The sequence below is a fragment of the Ruditapes philippinarum genome, unplaced genomic scaffold (assembly GCF_026571515.1).
Source record: "Ruditapes philippinarum isolate M1 unplaced genomic scaffold, ASM2657151v2 ctg134_1_1_1_1, whole genome shotgun sequence".
Taxonomy (NCBI): Eukaryota; Metazoa; Mollusca; class Bivalvia; order Venerida; family Veneridae; genus Ruditapes; species Ruditapes philippinarum.
Genome location: NW_026852258.1, coordinates 929,220 through 949,138, shown reverse-complemented (window position 1 = coordinate 949,138; position 19,919 = coordinate 929,220). Strand labels below are relative to the sequence as shown.

At 29.4% G+C, this 19,919-nt stretch overlaps 1 protein-coding gene across 1 annotated transcript in view; it reads left to right on the top strand.

Annotated features, from left to right (window-relative positions):
* The first annotated feature begins 374 nt into the window (after window positions 1-374).
* The window catches only part of LOC132754851 (matrilin-2-like), a 79,798-nt gene continuing 60,253 nt past the window's right edge, over window positions 375-19,919 (top strand). The window contains exon 1 of the mRNA XM_060745584.1: window positions 375-516. The gene's annotated coding sequence lies outside the window, so the exon portion shown is untranslated. The remainder of the gene's footprint in view (window positions 517-19,919) is intronic.

Sequence of the window (19,919 nt, the reverse complement as noted above, 5' to 3'; positions counted from 1 at the left end):
AAACAAGTTATAACACTAAAAAGTATATTTCTTTTCTCGTATATGTTTATCTGAATATAATATTCTTGTATCCTAATATCACTACTTTTTTATCTTCAGTCCGATTAATAATCAAGGTCTTCCCTAATATGTTATAATAAACATCATTTGTTGTAAAGTTAACATATGGAAACATTCAGGATAATCTGACATAACGTGTCTGCCTACGTCTTTTGTAATCTATCGTAAGGCAAGAAGTTTGATAACTTGTAAACTCTAGTAATTACTAGGTGTTTGATTTTATTTGTACACGTAGTTGATATCAGATTACGGGAAGTGCATTATAATATTTGTTTCTAAAATAAGTGATTTAATATGTAAGCTACTTAGTATGTTTTTGTAACAAATACTAGTTAAAGTGATATTTATTTTAAAGCAAATTGTTCAACAACATACTTTCCTCTTTGTATATCAGTAGTAATTGGATGTAAACAAGTACGTTCGTTCAATATAAATTGGATAGAAACGTTTGATCTGGTAAGATTTATGAGTATTTCTATTTTCAGCTAGTAGCATAACGCTGAAATATTATTCTTAGATTAAGAATTGACAGTATCATTTTTTCTTTTAAGGTTATATTCTGTTCTTCAATATAGAAGTTTCGATTATATTTTATCTCAAAGAAAAACACAAATAGTGACTAAAAAGCAATAGCATAAACAGTGGTTGTTCATTTTTATCTTGACCATTTGTGTGATTGTTTTGTAACAGGTGTATAACACAATATTAGTTTGGTGAAATATTATTACGTGCCACTTTGTGCTACAGGGTGTATGTAGATATGCACTAATGCAGGTTTTGCAACATTAATCAGCTATGTAAAACGGTTAAGGCTTTCAGTTAAATCAGTTAAATAGTATTTGATGGTGACAATTTGAAGGAGTATCCTCCTTATACGTTTTTCTTACACTTAAAAAGTCTCCATGGTAAATGTGTTATTTTATTGTGATTTTTTGTATATATAACTTTCATTTACGCAGTGCCTGTAATGAAATACTGACCGACTGTATTTCATCTAAATATATTTCTTTGATTATTTTTAAATTTTGATAATTACACATTACTGCTTCTCATACAACTTTTTTATCTTTGTACATTTTTTCCTGATTTGATTGACCATTTTAACATTGATACATATAATTTGATCTCAGCACTCTTGGCTTGAAATCTTATCATGCCAGGAAACTCTTTCGGTTACCTTGCTATTTGGTCGGTATCATATCGTACTATAAATAGATTATGAGCAAACATCATATGTGGCTTTTTTCACATGTCAATTATTTAGTGTCTTTTATTTTAATTTTTTGGAAGTGTTGATCCCTCGGAAGCAATAGAAACAACAGTAGTTTTATTTAATCTTTATACTGTTGTTTATAGAAGAATGTTCAATCATTGTGAAGTCAAGTAGTTGCTTGTCTTGTGAGCCTTTTACTCTACAGTTTATCAAACTTGTCTTGAATATCACAGAGATTTAAAGGTTGTACCACCAATAACTAAATATTAGGAATGGTCCAAAATCTGATTTGCTATGAGCTTGATATAACCTTGCATCTGCGTGTGTATAATAATAGAAATATAAGCTAAATTTATGGTGAACTCTAACATGTAACGCCGCAATAAAACAAAATACATATAAATCAAATAATATATACTTCTTTAATCACGATAGGCTCAAAGGCTTGTTTGTCGCGCATGTGTTGTCATTATTGGTTGACACATTTTTATTTTTTGTACCTAAAGCTTGTAATTATAAAACTTGACATAATATAATTGTCACGCTCTTGTGCTGTTCACTTATTAAGGGAGGATGTGTAAATAGTTTATTAATTTAGTCCTGAGTTTCGAGGGTCCCGGGTTCGAGTCTCGGTCAGGCAGCGCATTTTTCTCGCCCTGTGATATTTTGCAAAGACAGTGATGGCACACATCTCGGAGCCCATTTCACATTCTTTCCTTTACCTTTTAGAAAATTTAGTACGAATTTCAATATATAGTGGTATGTCACGGTCTAGAAATGCTCACAAATTAGCGGAGAAAAATGGGTAGGCGGCCGTAGAACCGCGGTACGGTGTTCCCAATGTCCCGGGTTTTAAACCCTTCAGACTGCACATTTTGTAACCCTGTCACATATGTAGCTAGGATTTGAAACAAGGCATAACACAAACGTAAATGTAATTCTTTAGAACATATGTCTGCAATTATGAATAATTTCTGCAGTAAAAAGGTTAGCAAAAATCAATATAAATATATTATGTAGACACTATAGGTTAAATTATCGCCAAAGTTCAAGACATATGATGAACAGCTATTTCTTAAAAACGTAGTAACTTTCTCAAATATTATATTGACCATTAAATACGTCGTTGAAATTATTGTTTAAAGTCTGCAAAAGATTACATTTTTAAGTAATATTTTTCATCGATCTCCGATTTCATTCCTGACATATTTCCTATGTTAAAATTGATGGTGAATATATGAATGTTACAATGTTGCATCATATATATATCAGTGACATTTCTTGATAATTCCTTAGGCGATGATAAACTGTATCAACCATTAAGCTACTGACACTCAAATATGTGAAGGTCATGTTTTTTACAGTGTTATGTTAAATCTCACTAATGACAGAAAAGATTCAGGTCTTTATTGTAAATCTTCTGTTTTAAGAAAACCATTTTATTTACCTTTGTGTAAATGTTTAGCGAATTATTACAATGCCATAAGCTTTCAGCTTATCTTATTTTGTCTACTTCGGTGTAAGCAAAGCTAGTGTTTGTTCAATCCAGTAGCACCAGACAGATAATTGAGACGAGTACAAATTGTAAGAATTTGCCTGATGCTAACTCATTTTAAAGAAAAGGGCACCAAGTATATACAGAGATTAGAAGAAATCTATTTGCTAATTTATTTATTTCATTCATTTATCAACAAACTAGAGTACCGTTTTAATTAAAAATATAATATTTCATTGACATTTTAAGTAGTTTGGTGCTTGACCAGAAATCACATTGTTTATTCTTGCTTTAGATCTATACATTTTAATAAGATAACATCTTAGGAAAATGTGTCGAAATCATATTTCATTATCTAATCCCATGCGTTTTACATATTGCAATTTAAATTCTCAACTCTATAGAAATACTTCTAAAAGTATTTTAGGAGACAGTACATTAAATTTGTCTATGTTTCACATGCATAATAATGTACCAATGGAATTTTGATTTGGACAGTGAAGGCAATTATATTAGGGCGGACAGACACAAAATTTCAAAACATAAGTAATTGATCATATGGTACATTTCGATAGGGTATTTAGTATCATCATGCTAGACATATGCAATATTTGGTTTTTCCTGGGCTCCTTGCCACTGGTTCTTGTTTTTGGGTCGTGTGGAGGTTTCATTGAACGTTTTCCTTGTTGATCTTGTTTGCCATATTTTGAACCTATATTTCAGTACAAGGCTATTTGCACAGGAATCCTTGAACTCTCTTGGTTCAATTTTATCAATTTTATATGACTGTATATATTTATGTTACAACTGTCACTTTAATCTTTATACAAATATGAAAAGTATCCACCAGGCATTTATCTTTTAATAGACTTAGAACGATTATATTATACACATTGTAAGTCTTTATCTAGAACTAAGCGTCTATTTGAAATAAATTTCTTTAATACCAACGTCTGAAAACATTTTATTTCTTTTTATACAATGTTTCAAGTATAAAGAAACAAGGATTTAAAATCTAAAAGATTTATTTGTTTCGTTTGTTATAAAAAAGGTTATTCAAATATTTGTTTAGTTAAGACTTTAATGAGCGTTACGTGTTACAAAACAAGAATTTGGTATTATATAAACTGTAGATAGTTTATTTCAGTGTACAGATATGAGATATTTTCTACGTAGTTAGATGAGTAATGAGAATATATCAACAGGTTTTGCATTACATTATATTGTATTATTATAATAAACGGAAAATACCAAGCATCTGCGTTATAAATTTATTCATTACAGCAGAAGAATTTTTTATTTATTCATACAAGAAAATCGAATATCTTTATTAAAAGTTTTGTTATTACATTTGGTGTGACCTCAGCAGTGAAATCTTGAAAATTGAATGATCTGACAATGGAACTTTCTGCTATGACAAACAATAAATTGATATATTTAAAAACACAAATAAGGCATATCGTATACTGTATGAATTAATTTTGCGTTTACTTTTTGTCTTTTTAAATAATTACCAACTTAGCATTATATGGCAATTTCAGTAAAGCGTTTGACCTAAAGAAACGTCTTTATGACTCATGAACAATTCCGTACGTACTTTTTATCTATTCTATTTATGTATTTCAGTTAAATCTACATTTGGGCTGCACAAATTGTAAATAGTTACAAAATTAAATTATTAAACTTCTATAAACGTCATTAATTAAGAAATACAAGGTCAAAACCAATAGACTCGCCTAAATAATCATGAACAATGATATGAACAATCAACATAAGACTATATATATATACATTTCTTCCGATAAGCAAGTGTCCGTATAAAAAATCACAATAAGTTTAAAAAAAGTTCGCAATTTATAATTATGCAAATGTCGACGAATATAATAATAGGAAAGGTTATAAATCATAAGCGTATTTGCAATACATGCTATCAAATGTCTGAAATATGATTATGTTTGAATGATAGGACGATGATATAAGTGAGCATATAATTCGTGTTCCTGTCATTACATGCATGCGATTTGATAGTAATAAAAATGATATCAAATGTTTAAGAATGCATAGCTCTGACCTCGTTTTAATGCCGAACATAAATTAGGAATAAAATAACCGATTAACATTGAGATAAATATACAGACATTTAATATTCTTAGCATCCAGAAGAATATTAAGTTATACATTTTAAATGTTGATTTTGTAAATCTTGAATCTATCATTGTTTATTTTTTACTTATGTATGGGAAAATGGCATTTGACTGTCATTGAAAAATTAAAGACTTCTGTTGAAGAATATTTTACCTACAAACGCAGTAAATAGGAAACTGGAACCTGTGAAAAGTCGGTCATTGTCTAAGAGAACTAGTCTCTTTGGAAAATGTATGAAAACAATTTCAACCTCGTAAGTTTTTAGATTTTTCGCAATTTATAATTGTATATATGGTGACGAATGTATTAAAAGGAAATGCTATAAATCTTGAGCTTATTCGGCGGTTGCCTTGTCCATTATATCATTATTATTAAGAATTTACTGTCAGTTGCATTGTTGTATAAGTAAGAGGGATCATTTATTATTTTAGCATACGAAATGTAAATAAGACATTATTTACATTTCTTTAGATATATAATGTAGGTTTTGCCAAAATTTAAATGAAGGCAGATGCTCTACTATGCATAAGATTTAATGTTAATGAAAATGTGATAAATGACCCAACCTTCTTTTGAAATTACTTGACAATCATTTGACATTGTCCTTGAATTGACCTTGACAATGAGTTTGAAGTCGGATACAGTATACTCTGTCAGCTACGATTACAAACTTTCTAGGCAATAATATAAATAATCTATAAAACACATAATTATTTAACCTGCTTTTGAAGTCTTTTTGTGACATGCAGGTTTTATAGAAAAAAAATCAAATTCAAAATTTTACCAGTTCATGTTAGATATTGAATTCCTATTAAGCCGGTGCTAGGGGCGTGGGCAGTATCTTGCACTACCACTACCGTTCATGAATATACTCAATCAAACCGAGACTGCAACATTTTCAATTTTGCCGTGTTAGGCTTCTTTAGGGATTCTTTATTTCTATTTTTATCTATTATCTTTATGCAAACCACCGCCTTCTGCACACTTTTGTAGATGTTTCTATATTCAAAAATTCATCATTGTCATATATAAACGTTGAATACAACTTAACTGCCGAAGCCGGTGCAAGGGAGCATGGACAGAAGCTTGTACTTTTTTATTGTTTATCTGACCAATTATGAGTCTCTGGGATGTTGAATTGTTATGTACAATATTTATGTATCCATGCTGGGTATTGTTACAGTTCCCTAAAGACAGAAAAAGCAATTAATGTATCATTGATAGATCTATATTTGTATACTGTTTTAAATACTATGCGTGTCTGTATCAGTTCTCGTCCAAATATTGGGGAAATGATCTATCTATATCTTGTTGTTAGCCATTGTTTTAGTAATAACTATATTAAATCTAAAACTTCGGCATTACCCCTTTTACAAATACATGTAGATACATAAAAAAACATATTTATAATATATATAAGATAACTTGATATACGTGCAATGATGTGAAGCTAACGTTTAAAGTATAATTGTAAAATGCTCGTGAAAATGTGAACGTTTCATGTTTAGCTGTCGGCCATACAGAGAATGAGTAAAAAATGAAGCAATGTAACATCAATTAGTTAACGAAAATAAAAATATGCCTCTAGTAAGGTATTTATTCAATGTTGGCAAGGGGGGAATGAATGAAAAGGAGGTTGCTGAAGATAACACATTTTACTATGACATTTCACAATTACATTCAGTTTAAGGGTTTACGAGCGGTCTCCTGTAAACTGTATATTTTACAGGAGCGTTGAAGATAGCATGCATTTACTTTTGCTATTCATGAACAAGTGTATTACTCAATCTCATTCTGCAACATTTTCTATATTGTCGAGTTGGGCGATTATGAGAAAAGTCCAAGTGATGAAAAAAGGTATGAAATAAGGCACCATATTCACAAAAGTATTTTATATCGTATATATGACAAAAAAGATCTGCATTACTCAACTGCTGACGAATGTATGATAAATCTGTGAATACTACAATCAAATATGCAATGATTACATCACAGATAACATCGGTGACTACAGTTTGAAATTCCTCAGCTATGATAGCAGTAGACATAAATCAATCATTACATGTTCTATATACAAGACATGCTATGAGATGTGTAGATTGTGGTCTGCACAATGTCAAACTTGAATTTAAGTTTTGACAGATCGAGTGGGAGGGAGATTAGGTTGACGGATACTTAAGCAAAGTTAATTTGTTAAATCAACAATTTTGAAATAGTCTCAATGATAAATCATAAATTAATAAATTATGAAAATATTGATTACTTTTGTCTTATTGATCATTGGTAAATTAAATATAAAAGATATATATTACTTTTAAACAGTATGTTGTTACACTTGATGCGTGTTATGGCTCTGTAATACTGACTTTCTTATGTCTGTTATTATGATAGAATATAAAATTATGATAAAACATTTTTTTTTAAACACACACACAAAATGATAAGGCGTTTTTTTAAGATTCTTAGGTAGATGACGATTATGTTAACAGTCTTGTGACAGGTTCCATGCTTTATATTTAAGACCTTTAGGCATCATAATAATAGTCTTTTTGAATGTATTATACTTGAAGAATTTTGCCACTGTACTGTTTCTAGAAGAATAACAGCTATGTAATGGATAAGAATGTTTGTTTATAGCATTAAATATAATGTAAATGAAACAATCGTGTTATACCAAATAATTCAAAATGTCAAGAAATTAATGTTAATGTTCTGTGTGATGTTTCTATCACAAATCTTTATATTATTCGATGGTCTTGAGAACAATTTTTCAAGCATTGACTTGTATACAGTGTGAAACTTTAGTCCAAAAGTACATGATACTTATAGGTAATGACAATGCAAAATATAATACACAACATATTTACAGAGCATAGTAAGTGCATAACATAGGTAATAACTTTAGCTGTAATTTGGAAAAAGCTTTTGTTTCTATATGATTATATCCACAATTATAGCAAAGAAGACATCTGAAAGACAACTTGGTCAATGCAACCAAAAAACTCGAATGAACTTTTAAATCAGAATTGCGAGCAGTGCGTTAATGGTTTGTAATTTCTGAACAATTCCTTTCATCCAATCTGTCAATTATTGTTTTTAAGGTATAGCATGAGTTGGTGACATTTATATCAAATCACTTGAATACTTTTGTATCATAATATTTCTTCATTTGTTCTAATTTTATGATACTCATCTGTGCAATCTATTTGCAGTTGTAAAATCTTGCAAATTTGTATTGTAGATAAATCTCATATCAATAATTATAATTCCTAAACAATGATAAACCATGAGGTTTTCATATTAGCTACATTTCTCTAACAGCATGCTTTTGATGTAAGAAGGGTACGTTTTTGTAATAGCATCGTGAAAAATGAAAATTGATTGCGAAAATACTAGCATTTCTATAAGAAGGTATGCCTACCGTTAATTTACATTCAATAAGATAAAAATCTACGATGTACAATCACACACACAATAGAAAGCGTTTTAAGCAAAGAAAAATTTAAAAGAACAAGAATTTTTGAATTCATACTTGAATTTTGTATACTTAAACATGCTTCTTAATTTTGTGTTTTGACAACAACTGTCCGTGAAACACAGACTTCATAACACATTATAAATTTTCTTTCTACATTACAACTTTCTTTATTTCTGTTTTGCCAATTGTTTTCTAGCTTTGAAAAGTATATTATTTTCAATTTACCAATACCTTAGCATTCTTCCCTTTTTTGTTTTCAGCAATTGGTAATTTAATTGCATTTCTTATGTTGTTGTTGTTTTTTTTTTGTTGTTTTTTTTTTTGGGGGGGGGGGTAAGTATAATTGCGCATTTAAAATCTATTGAATTGTTTCACCCACAACAGTTTTTTTTTGTTAATAAAAAATATCTAACTTTAAAAACGTCAACCTAATTGTATAATATAAACAGGTAATGACAACATTTTGTTGTAAGATCATTTTATTTTCAGTATTTACAAGTCATACATGTATTTCCCTATCTTGTTAAAAAGCAATGTCGAATTTTATATTGTAATAGACATGTAATTCGTAAATATTACAATTAAGAATGGTAACTAAACTAAACACCTGACAAATATCGTTTTGAATAGGCAGAGGCAATATAAGCTGTATTAATTTTAATACATAGCAATTTACGAATAAAAATCATCCAAACTGACGAAATTCTGCTCTTCATCCCATGCTTTTTGCGATGTGTTTTACATGCACTATAATTGGAATGAATGGCGATGAATGTGTTCTTGTTATCTGTTTGATTCTATACTTTTTTTCTGAAAAGAAATTAATAAACCAAATAATGTCTCGTTTATTCTGTTTATCTTCCGGTTTGAAAATTAGGAAAAAACAGATATTTACCAATACCTTAGCATTCTTCCCTTACCAATACCTTAGCCTTCCCTTTTTTGTTTTCAGCAATTGGTAATTTAATTGCATTTCTTATGTTGTTGTTTTTTTTTTTTTTTTTTTGGGGGGGGGGGGTTAAGTATAATTGCGCATTTAAAATCTATTGAATTGTTTCACCCACAACAGTTTTTTTTTTGTTAAAAAAAATATCTAACTTTAAGAAGAACCGTCCACATAATTGTATAATATAAACAGTAAATGACAACATATTGTTGTAAGATCATTTTATTTTATGTATTCACAAGTCATACATGTATTTCCCTATCTTGTTATAAAGCACTGTCGAATTTTATATTGTAATAACATGTCAGTCGTAAATTTTACATAAAGAATGGAAAAAAACTAAACTCGTGACAAACATCGTTTTGAATAGGCAGAGGTAAGATAAGCTGTATTAATTTTATTACATAGCAATTTACGAATAAAAAACATCCAAACTAACGAAATTCTGCTCTTCATCCCATGCTTTTGCGATGTGTTTTACATGCACTATAAGTGGAATGAAAGGAGATGAATGTTTTTGTTATCTGTTAGATTTTATACTTTTTTCTGAAAAGAAAAGAAATAAACCAAATATTGTCTCGTTTATTCTGTTTATCTTCCGGTTTGAAAATTAGGAAAAAAAGATATACACAGTGGTTAATGTGTCTCGTACTACAACTTGAAAAAAGTAATTTCTAATTAAACATCCTTTAACGCAGATAACAAACTATATAAAACTTGTAATTGAATTTAACAAACAATGATACCCGTATATATAAATGTATATATAAATGTTCACATGTGTTTGTTAAGGCAAAGCAACCTTGTTGTCGGACATTTTGATTATTAAAAGCGCTATTACGTCATCTCCAAACAAAGCATAACAACTAGTCTTTCTTGCTATGTAAATAACATTAAGTAGCAGGTAATACTCGTACAGTAAAGGATAGCTGTGGGAAAACCATGCTCATTCAAAATCACACACACCCTTATGTATTCCGGTATACTTAAAGTGGATTGGTCTACAATGGGCACATATTTCATAAGTATTTCAAATATTGATAAAAACACAATACATTATGTATTCTTTCAAAACATTGCTTTAAAAATGTTGATGACAAAGTACTTTCATATTTTCATATGAGCATTTATTTGTTGAAATAATAAAAATTTGTTCAAACCTATATTTATCTGCTATATAAATATAAATTATTTGATATAGGGTAATATATCTTACAATTGCCAATAATATCTATATATATGTATAATACTTTCCTGGTTTAGGTCTTCCTTTACCAGTAAAGTGGGAACGTCGCTATATATCCTATACTTTGTTGGTGTGACGTAGAACCCAATCAAACACTTTCCTGGTTTAATACTATAAGCGTAATTATTGTGTTACATATTTTCAATAATAAACTAATTCACTTTAATGAAATATTTAACATTACGTAACTTTAATTAAAGATATTTGTTCTATTTACCCTCAGTATGAGTTATATATTCATTGTTAAATAAAATAGAATACGGCGAATGCATAATATTATTACAGTGCAATTTGAATAATATAGCGTTTGATTTATATAACATTAAGAAACATTAAGCATATATGATTTACATACATTGTATGAGGGTTAAACAGAAACAAATACTCCTTTGCTTTCACAGCGAACATCTGACACTGAGCTGTCCTTAAATCTCTATTTATAATTACAGTTACAACGCACCTGCTTCTTAGTTGCTGAATTATTATCTTCATTATATAGTTGTTTCTAATGCATAATAATTCATCTTTAAAATACACCATATAAACAATTCTAATAGATATTTTTATTATCTAAATAAATGTTGCTAAAACGTGTCTCATACAAAATATGAAGTTGTTTTAAGCTATATGAAGCATACATAAATTTTACTTTGAAGGTTAAAAACATATTTATTTAAGCTCGATTGCGAAAGAAGTTCTTACAACTTATATTAATCACTTTCGAGTCCGCTTCCTGGAACAACCAACCACTACTGGTGTCATATGAAGAAACATAGTCATGACCCGAGAAGGACTCGAACCCATGATCTCTGGATCTCCAGATACCTTAACCACTAGGCCACCGCTCTCCTTTAAAGTATATGGGATGTATCTAGCTCCTTTTAATTTACAGACTTAATTTTCTTTGTCACATTACTGTGTAGCTTTTGCGACTCAACAAAACGTATTTTCTTCATATCACAAACAAATAATTTTTTGGATAAATATAATTTACCGTTTATTGTTTCATTTCTGGCTATTTCTATTTGCTTTTATTGTATTACTTGAAACAACAAAATCATGATATAAATAAATATAAGAAGTGCCGGACCACAAGTTTGCAAGCATTCAAACCGTAGGCATTTTGGAATTCTAGCATTCTACTATTTTAGCTTTTTAGATATGTTGTTGAATTTAATGCAGTCATCAGTGCAATATCTCATTATGATAATGTAACATTTGATATTTGAACAATGCTGAATTTGCACTTTCCTTGATGAATGATCAGGATCAATCATACATGCATTGTTAAGACGACAACAGCTCATAGATCATGAAAATGTTTGTAGCAGGTTACAGACATATATCTTTTAACAGTTATAAAAGTCATAAACAATGTGATCCATATGGAGATAGAAAAAAATATATATTCATTCATAAATAAGCGTATCTCTTTAGATTTTCATTTAAGGTATCTTTGAGTTGAGATTTTTATTATGAAGTAAATGATGAAATATTTAAACATAAAATGATTTATACTATCATTTAATTTAAATCTGAAGCGACAGCTTACAATTTTCATCTACATGCATAGAACATTTATTATTTTTGTTCAATTAATAAAAGTACACAATTTTATATAAGACAAAGCTCAGAGATGAAATGGACAAAAACTTCCAATTGTGGAGAAATTTTAAATAAACCAAATACAAATCCAAAATCCAAAATGATAATATAATTTTTATTATAGGGAATGAACAAAGCTAGAAATTTGTTTAAATTTATCAAACCTATATTAAATGTTTTTGACTCTTCGAGCTGTTTTATTAAGAAATTTGTGTTTAAAAATATTTGAAATAAAGTATCTGGTGTTTTTGTTTTCGTTATATATATTTCTATAAAATATATTTTGAATAAAAGAGAAAGTTTCTTTGATCATTGGATATAGGGAAGTCAGAAATCTTGTAATATTCATTCGTATTAATGACTTAATCACAAGATGTGCATGATAAATTATGCCGATATGACTTTATGATGAAGTAGATAAATAGTAAATTGATGCAGCTAAGTTAGCAGCAAAAGTGATGTTACACGTGTTTAATATGTAATAAGCAAGATAACTTATACATTCTTTTGATCAGGTTTTTAATATAAAATCAAAAGAATACTGTTTTTGATGTTACAGTAATTGATGATTATTGAATGTTGCAATTTTGAACCAGACTTTGTATTTCAATACATATTTACCAGTATATATTATAATAACTTAACTTCTTTTCATCTTTTCAAGGATACAGGATAGTTCATTGATGGTAAAATAAATCAGGTTCTATACATAATATATTTATTGTATGGACTCAATAATTAACTGGTGAACTTGTGTTAATTATGTAAAATATGTAAAGCAAGGTTTGTTAATGGCCATATTTTAATTTCAAACTGAAGATAGTACCCTTAAAACAGTACAACGTTCATTGGCTATAAACTGTTTTTAAAATACTACATTCAAGAATTCAATTTGTAGGTCAAACAGCTTCATAATTACACGTAATGTGTGTGTAGTATATGTTTAATGAGGGTCCATCCGCCTGATAAATTAATTAATTTCATTAATAAATGGAACTTCGCCGCGCGCCCCGCTAATTAGCGTGGTTTCGTCCCGCGACTCCGCCAAGCGAAAAGTCGATAATTAACAAGTTAAAATGGCGGGAGCACAGAGCGAAAACACGCTAATTAGCGGGGGCGCTTATCAGCGTGTTTTCGCTCCGCGCCCCAGCCGTTTTATTTCTTAAATCTCGTCCCGCGCACCCGCTAATCAGCGTGTTTTCGTCCCGCGATCCCGCCGTTTTAACTTGTTAATTATCGACTTTTCGCTTGGCGGGGTCGCGGGACGAAAACACGAATGGCACAAATCAGCCACCATACATAAGCAAGTATTCTGTATGTTTTTCTTTTCTTAAAACTGTCTGTATCATATCTAAGATAAGAGGTATTGCTAAAGAGGGCTTGTTTGGTTTTTTGTACATTTCTATAACATATAACTTTACTTTTGTTCTTCGTATGATATAAAACACGATTAAGGTTTTTTTTATCAATTTAAGATAGCATTAAAAACACGTTGCATAAATGTTTTATACAGTTATAGGTTTTTATAGCAAATAAAGTTGTAGGTAAGTTAACATGTTTATATTTAAAAAAAAAATGTTCAGCCTTTTCAGATTTTTTGTTAATTTTAAAACCGTAACCCTTAACGATAAGCGAAAATAAACATATATAACATATTTGTCTGCATCCTTTTATAATATTGTTTGTTGCATTAATACTTAATTAAAACTCTGCAAATATTTTAAGGCGGATATATTACGATTTTTAACTGTTTTTATGCATGTCATTGGGTCAATTGCAAATGGATAATAATCATAACATTAGAAAAATGTGCAGAGGAAATAAATATTGAGTGGGTGTATATTTGAATCTTTGCAAAAGATTTATGGCAGGTTGTGTGAACAAAGTTACTATTTGTTTAACCTTCGTTAAAAAAAGTTATGCCTATTAAATGCGATATCTAAAGATAAAGGTGGTAAATGGCATATATATAAACTTTATATATCTTTCTTTGGAATATTAAATGCTTTATCATTTGGATAAAAAAGCTTAATAAGGTAAGCTTGACCTTAGTTTATACCATAGAAATGTCTATATAAGGGTTATTATTTAAATGTTATCCTAAGTTTTAAATGCGTACAATATCGTTAATTTAATTGTAAAACCTTGAAATTGATACTTTATTTGAAAAACTTGTGTGAAAAAAAGAGATTTTCATTTTTCAAGGACATTTTACACATACCAAAAATTATTTTGCGATCATTGTGCACGACATTGCATGTCAGCCTATGAGGCCTTTAAAATGCATTACAAATGCATTAACATTTATCTATATATACTGAAACATAAGATGAAAATATTGTATCGTTATCGAAAGTGTAAGTGTACCATAACAAAAATGTTTTTCATTTGTATATATAACACATACTTCAATGAAAATATAAGTGTTTTACTTGTGTTATCAAATCAAATATTTACAAAGCAATGTTTTGCTCATTAAGCTATATGGTGTCAAATTTCAACCTGAATTACGAGACAAATTTGATTTTTATATTTATTTGATATATCGCTTACCATATACAATTTATTTATTTATTTATTAAAGTCTCATTTATATACATGGTACAATATAATACAACATTAAATATATCTTAAGAACATGTATATAACCATTCTATACAGAATTACAGGAGACTACAAATTTAAAAAGTACATAAATATATATAGCATTTTATAATTATGACTATTTACATGATAAAACTATGCTCTATGTTAGAATAGTTAAGAATAAAACAGTACGACTTTGTAGTTAAAAGAGGAGCACTTATGTCATTAAAAAAATAAAAATTATAATAATAATCTACCATAATATTATTTACAAAGATAAGATTTACGTCTATTAAGAATATCGAAACAGGTTTTGGCACATATTCTAATTAAGGAGGTATTTGTAAAAAGAAACACAAGTTTATCATTATCTGACTTGTTATAAAATTCTGAATCGACGGCTGCCGCCTTATGAAATAAGTTTCGTCTGTAATTATCATAAAGTGAACACTGTAAGATAACATGCGATTCTGATTCAACGTTATTAACACAAAATGGACAAGTACGGTTTTGTTCACTTAAGTTTTCATATCTTCCAGTTTCTAGTCTAATGGGAGCAACCCCACAGCGAAATTTACAGAAGGCAGATATGTGTAAAGGTGGCATAATCATGGTGCACTAATTCTCAACACTATAATCTTTCTTAAAAGTACCATATGTTCTTAGTTTATTTCTTCCTCTACCTGAACTACCTACAGATCTATTGATAAGCTGTTTCCAGTCACATACATATTTATCCATCAAAAAAACATATAGCACTATCATCAATAGCATGTTTTGATACATAGTGAGAAATGTCATAAAAATGGCTGAGTCTACATTCAAACAATTTCGACTTAACACGAAAATACCAAGTTTTACAATTATTGTTTGCTTTACCATGAGCCCAAAGAGCAATTCTCTTATTCAGCCTGGACGAGTTTGTATTACTTAAACGAGCCCAAAAGTAAATATATATTTCCATTGGCGAACAACTGGTGGTTGCCAGGCCATCTCACCTGCGTTAGGTGTATATTTACCAACACCCAAAAAGAACCTCAAGGCTTTATTATGGACGGCATTAACACATGCGAAAGACCGGTCACCCCAAACCGCTGCACCGTAGTTTATCACGGGCCACACGATGGAATCATAAAGTTTGGTGTAGACAGCGTATGGAACGCCTCCTATACTTTTGCATTTCGCGATAACAAGACCTAGGGCTCTACCTGCACTTTGAGCTACATGTTTAGCAGTTATATTAAAGTCCAAGTGTTCAGTTAAAAATAGACCTAAATATTTATATCTATCCACAATTTCAAATATATCGTTGCCACAATTAAAAATTGTATTACATCTAGTAATTGCGACATGTCTAAAATGTACAACTTTGCTTTTTTCACAATTAATAGTCATATCATTTACAGAGCACCAGTCATTAAGAGCATTTAACAGACACTGTAAATCATTTGAGTTCTCAGCAAGCAACACAATGTCGTCAGCATATAATAAAATACAAATTTTTTCACCTTCAATATCAATTCCTACATTGAATGATTTCAAATATGTAATCAAATCATTGATGTATAAGTTAAAAAGCAGAGGCGAAAGAATACAACCCTGACGGAGACCGGTTCGAACCTCGAACCAGTCAGTGTTCAGTGAGTTTACTCGTACTGATGACGAAACAAATGAATATAGAGGGCTTATAGCTCGGTGCATTTTACCAGAAATGCCCGACTCTTGAAGACGCATCCAGAGCATGTCTCTATTGATAAAATCGTAAGCTTTTTTGAAATCTATAAAGGCTGTAAATGTTGACAATTTATGTTTGATTCTTGTTTCAACAATACTAGAAAGAGATGAAATGTGATCAAGTGTACTACGTTTTCTTCTAAAGCCATTTTGTTCGTCATGTAATTTATTGTTATCTTCAGCCCATGAACTAAGACGACAATGTATAATCATTGAGAGTGCTCATATACGTGTTGGCTACCATTGCAGAACAGAACAGAACAGAACATAAGTTTATTAATAAATCGTATGCGAACAGCATATTGATTAAACAATAATATTTTACATGCATGCATAAAAGTATGTAATGAGAGCATATACAATAATGAATCAATGTATCAAAGATAAATACAAAGTCTACATATTTTCGATAGATTTGAGATATTCGGCTTTGCTATTGCTGACTATTCATATACAATTATGATAACGAAAGTGTCAAACTTGGTAATTGTTATTTCATATGACACAGTATTTAAGTTAAGTACAAAAGATAATGAGAAAGAAAGGTAGGCTAGTATTATCATACGTGGTTAAATGTTTTATCATCGAGCAGGCAAGATTAAAATCTATTTTAATCATAGTTTTAATTGTTCTGCATGATATATGATATATTCCCTCAGTTGAAATTTTATGATACAAGTGCGTTTAGTTGTATATTATTTGATTGTGTTATTTTTTACATATTAGAAACTGTTCTGAATCGAAACTATTTATCAGTAATTGTTAATCATATATGGTTTATTGTTATGATATTTTTGCGGAATGTGATCTTACATATAAGGTGATATGTTACAGGTAGTGAGTAATCAAAACCATTTGTAGGTTGATTAAAAACTGATGGAATCATTTTATAGCAACATTCATATTGCATCAATTATGAAATTTCAATCTGAAAATATCAATAAAAGAAGTAATCAGGCATGTAGATAAAGTCACAAAATCGTGTGTATATTAAATTTAAAACAGTAGTTTATTTGTTATTCCATATTATATTCATATGTTTTCCCCTTTGAAACCGAAAATGTCGTAGTTTGTGTGGAATTTCTTCAATTAAAACTGTTTTTAAGAAGAAGAAAAGAAACACCTGTAGAGTAAACATGTACATCATTTGATGATCACGTGATCATAGGTAGGCATGTCTAATGTTGAGTCAAAGTTTTATATAGTCCATTGTTATGTAGAGTCAACGGTGTATTAATAGAACTGTAGAACTGTAAGTACTATAGAAACACAAAATAAATAAGCAGATAGTTGTATTACGGTTGTCAGTTGATATTGGATTGTGTCACAATATTGGATTGTGTAAGAGAAAAATATTATTTATAAAATTTATAAAATTATGATAATTAATTTAATAATAATATTCCTTTACGGATACGCCTATAATGAGACGTAATTTATTTGTTTTTGACCTTTTTTGTTCAAACTGACTAAATTCACTTTAATTGTCACTTGTTTTAACCATATGTAAATATAAGTTATATATAAGTTTGCGTAAGTTTGAGTATTGCGCTGGGTAAATCAACAAAATACAATCATTTCTCGTACCTATTTATTTTGCATCGAAATGTCTAAGAAAGGCACCCATTAAAAAGTTATGCAACTTTCGATTGAATATTTAGAATAATGACAAAAACAGTGACGAATTTGGAAAGTATGATATAAAGTACATTCTGCCAAAAATAAAGTATCAGTTTCATTTTTATGTAGTTTCATTTTTCATGTAGTTTAATTTTTCATGTATTCGTGTAGATTTATATTTCAAGTATTTATGTTTTTCACGTTGTTTTAGTCATATAGTCAAATATAGTCATTGGCATGACAATATTTCTGAAAAAACATCTCAAATTATATTGTTGATGATACATAGGTTTAGAAAAAAATATCAGCTCATAAACAATTCAACTATTGCATTTGTGAGAGCATTGTTTTGGCAGATAAGAGGCGTAGTTTTAATAACGTATCTTTTTGTTGTAGGTCTTGTTTATGTAATAGGGATTGTTAATTCCATGGAAAACGAAAAGCTTAAAATAAAAGATGTAATAAAAGTCAGCTACACTGACACGATGTTGGCTTAAACACCTGCCAAATCATTTATTAACTAATTCTCTCTTAAGCTGAGTTTATATCATGTGTATATAGGTTTTGTTCTTAAAGATGTGATATGGAACATGGATCACAATAAATAAATTCATCCTCAAACAACTTTAAATTTAGAGGCGATGAGCAATGAACATATTACCTCTTAAAGATGACGTAAATAAAAGTATTGTATAATGACTTATAACTTTAAACTATCTTATAGAAAAGTGTAAGGAAAAAGAAATTTGGATAAATTTTGCAACTGACATGCATTTCAATGTACCGTTTCATTTTACGAACGAAATACATGTTTACAATTGTGTATAAGCCATTTTGATAATATTTTTCTCAAGAATAATACACATTTTCATTTCCTCTTTATACAACAAATTATTGCAAGTTATTTGAAATCGTTATGTTTAAAGATACTGGACGATAATATTTCATATTTTCTATTGATTGTATGTACCAGTATGCATAAAATTGTGCTAGTTTTAAAGACACCACTTCGTGACGGCTCCCTTCCGTCAGTTAGTATATTTTTGTCACATGATCTTTGCTATGAGTGGTGTTTGAGTTTATTAACATTCCATAGATTCGATTTATTTGCAAGACTCAATGTGGAATAATTAAAATAAGGCGTTTCTCAAATGTGTAAACATGGGAGTTTATATTTTGATACAACACTTTACCTGAAGTAGATATGACAATAATACTTGTAATTCAATTAAAACCACATAAATATTAATGCATGTTGTATTTATTATATGAGTTAACATATGGAAACATATGGAAACATTCAGATAATCTGACTAAACGTGTCTGCCTACGTCTTTTGTAATCTATCGTAAGGCAAGATTGTAAACTCTAGTTATTACTAGGTGTTTGATTGTATTTGCACACGTAGTTGATATCATATTACAGGAAGTGCATTATAATATTTGTTTCTAAAATAAGTGGTTTAATGTGTAAGCCACTAAGTATGTTTTTGTAACAAATACTAGTTAAAGTGATATTTATTTTAAAGCAATTTTTTCAACAACATACTTTCCTCTTTGTATATCAGTATAAATTGGATATAAAGAAGTACGTTTGTTCAATATAAATTGGGTAGAAACGTTTGATCTGGTAAGATTAAAGATTTCTTATCATGCTAGGAAACTCTTTCGGTTACCTTGCTATTTGGTCGGTATCATATCGTACTATTAATAGATTATGAGCAAACATCATATGTGGCATTTTTCACATTTCAATTATCTTGTGTCTTTTATGTTAAAGTTTTGGAAGTGT